The 2,884-nt window shown below is 32.7% G+C and overlaps 1 non-coding gene across 1 annotated transcript; it reads left to right on the top strand.

Annotated features, from left to right (window-relative positions):
• Window positions 1-2,565: 2,565 nt before the first annotated feature.
• On the top strand, window positions 2,566-2,638 carry TRNAG-CCC. Its single transcript has one exon. It is a non-coding gene; the product is annotated as a tRNA-Gly (tRNA).
• The last annotated feature ends 246 nt before the right edge of the window (window positions 2,639-2,884 follow it).

Below are 2,884 nucleotides of genomic sequence, written 5' to 3'. Positions count from 1 at the left end.
TGTTTTCAAGTCCATGTGCACCGAACAAAAATTTATATCTTTTTGTCTTTGCCCTAATTTCGTTGCACGATAATGGGCAAAGAGGGGCAACTGTAGTCACTCATTTTCGTCCGGGTTTTATTTAGTATATATATAATAATATAATGTATTTTTTTTAAAATATTTTTTGAAAACATATAATATATAGTTTTCAGAAAATGTTATTGAAAGCATATAATATATAGTTTTTAAAAATCAGTTTTTTAAAATATATAATATGGTTTTCAAATACGTTTTTGAAAACATATATTATATAATTTTGAAAACGCATTTTTGAAAACGTATACTTTACATAGTTTTAAAAACGATTTTTGAAAACGTATATAATATAGTTTTAAAACATCTTTTGAAAATATATATATATAATTTTTTACAGGTCTAAAAGGTTCAAGGTCCAAATCAAAGTCCATGTCCAATAAAGGTATACGAGGGCCCAACCGGGTAGCCTGACCCAGTAAAACCCGGCAAGGCCCCATTGAAATAGAGCGCGTCCAACAGTTCGAAGCCCAAGCCGCCTGACCTAGCAAGCTAGGGTTTTGTCATAACCTAAAGACATCGTAACACCAAAGCCACATGATCGACCAAGAGATCAATGGCCCAAATTGAAAAGTAGCTAGGGTTACAAAACCCTAGGAAGCATATATCAACGCGTGCTACCAACCACAAGGCCGAGGGCCATACAACAACCAGCCAAAATCTTCGGCCGAGATTTCTAGCCACGAAGTAACCAACGCCGAAAGAAAAGCCAAAAAAGCGGCCATGCAAAGAATCACGCTAGATTTGGGATTGAACTTTCCCAAATCTCTCGGCCAACAACCCTAATAACCCTAGTAAATCGAGAACGGGGAGAACGTCCCCCGAAGTAGTCAAACACAGCCCCGACGGGGGCTCTATAAAAACCTACACAGCTGAGACAATAAGGATAACGAAAATCATCCGGAGCAACAAAACAGAGAAAATCGAACGAACAACAAAGCCAATCGAGCAAAGCAATAATCACCAAAACAAAAAATGCAAAAAAAATATTCGGCCAAAACCGAGAAGTCACCAAGCAAAAGAACCGAAACAAACGTCGAGCAAGGCATTTTTAGGCCCCGAAAATAGGAGCACTGGAAAAGGAAAAGGATTGTCGGGAAAGAGAAAAGCCACCGCCAAACCAAGGTAAAAATCGATCGATTTTTCTTAGATCTACGCTATTTATGGTTTATTTTGGGGAGTTTGAGGCTCGGGTTTAGTTTCGGGGTATTGAGGGGAATATTTCGGTATAGTTTGGAATATTTAGAGAAGGGGGTTTATTTTTTTAGGAATGAGGATGAAATGCTTTTTTTTTGAGATTTTTGGGCTATTTATAGGGAGGATTACTTTGTAAATATGAAATAGTTAAATTATTTTTGCACTCCCTAATACTTTGATCTGTAATTCATTTTAGTCACCTGTTATAAATTGACCTTTGAATTTTGAATTATTTTGATTTAATCCTGGATTATATTTCTCATATTTTACAATTTAACCCCTCAATTTTGATCCTTTAAATTTTTATTTATTTCTTTTTTTATGTTCTTTTAATTTTGACATGTTCCTCATTTTTATATTTCTTTTTTTAACGTGTCTTTCCTTTAATATATTTTTATTATTTATTTATTTTAAATTTAACATTTTCTTCATTTTATTTTACTTTGTTTTTATTTTATTTTTCTCTTTTAACATTGTTTTTAACCCTTTTTTTCTTCTCTGATTTATTTAATATTTACTTTATTTTATTATCTAACGTTTTCCACCTTCTAGGACAATTTTAATCGATCAAAGGTAAGCAATTCAGATCGAATTCAAATTTAAATTTTCGCAATTAAGATAACCGGAAAATTAAATTGGTACCGAAAAGGCAGACAATGGTGTTAATCCTTCCTTGACTGTAATCGACTCCTGAATCTGATATATTTATGGTAAAACGTGGATCAGGTAAGACGGTAAATTAAGGTATCCGATCAACCTAATTTTAAATGATCGATGGCTGCTCTAACACATTTATTTAAGTCGAAGCCCAATTTCAGGCCCACCTGAAGGACGGTTACGACACATGAATCATGTTCCATTGTTATGAAAATGCATGACCACTCAAAGGTTTCCAAATTTTTAGTTTTAAGATTCATATAGTTTAGTTGGTGAACTAAGCCCCCACTTACTACACTTTAGTGAAATTCATCTACAACTTCCTTTATTTAAAAATGAAAATGGTTAATTTCGTTTGCTAGATTGGCTTCTCCTATGGAACATTAAGTTAAACCATGAACCAATTTATTTTTTATTGGATTGTTCATCTTACTTATCATCAAAAAGTCTATAACCTCTATCCAAACCATAATTCTCGTCAAATCGTAATGACTCAACTCTTTATTTTTTAAAAATATGTCTCATATATAAAACTTTAAAATATACCTATATGAATTAAGTGCATATCTGAAACTGTTCAAATGCATATTTAAAAATAATTGAATAAATAAAGATTAATGATATTTGATTTCATTAGCGCTTGTAGCTCAGTGGATAGAGCGTCTGTTTCCCAAGCAGAAGGTCGTAGCTTCGACCCCTATCTGGCGCTTTTAAGGATTATTTATATTTTTTTTTATTTAGTTGGGGTTCATCTGGCCCAAATTTACAACAAAAATATTGCTAACCCAATTCTTACGTTTTAAATAATAAAAAATAGTAGCATTAAGAAAAAAGGGGGGGGGGAATAACATAAACGCGATTTAGATGCAAATGGATATTTGTACACTGTTAATGTTTTCATCACATCTTTAATTGTGATTGATCAAAGTTTAGGGTTACATATGATTGATCACAT

The sequence above is a fragment of the Hibiscus syriacus genome, unplaced genomic scaffold, assembly GCF_006381635.1.
Source record: "Hibiscus syriacus cultivar Baekdansim isolate YM2019G1 unplaced genomic scaffold, ASM638163v2 tig00117016_pilon, whole genome shotgun sequence".
NCBI classification, from domain to species: Eukaryota; Viridiplantae; Streptophyta; class Magnoliopsida; order Malvales; family Malvaceae; genus Hibiscus; species Hibiscus syriacus.
Note: the sequence above shows the minus strand (reverse complement) of the source record. Positions and strands in the feature narration are given on the sequence as shown.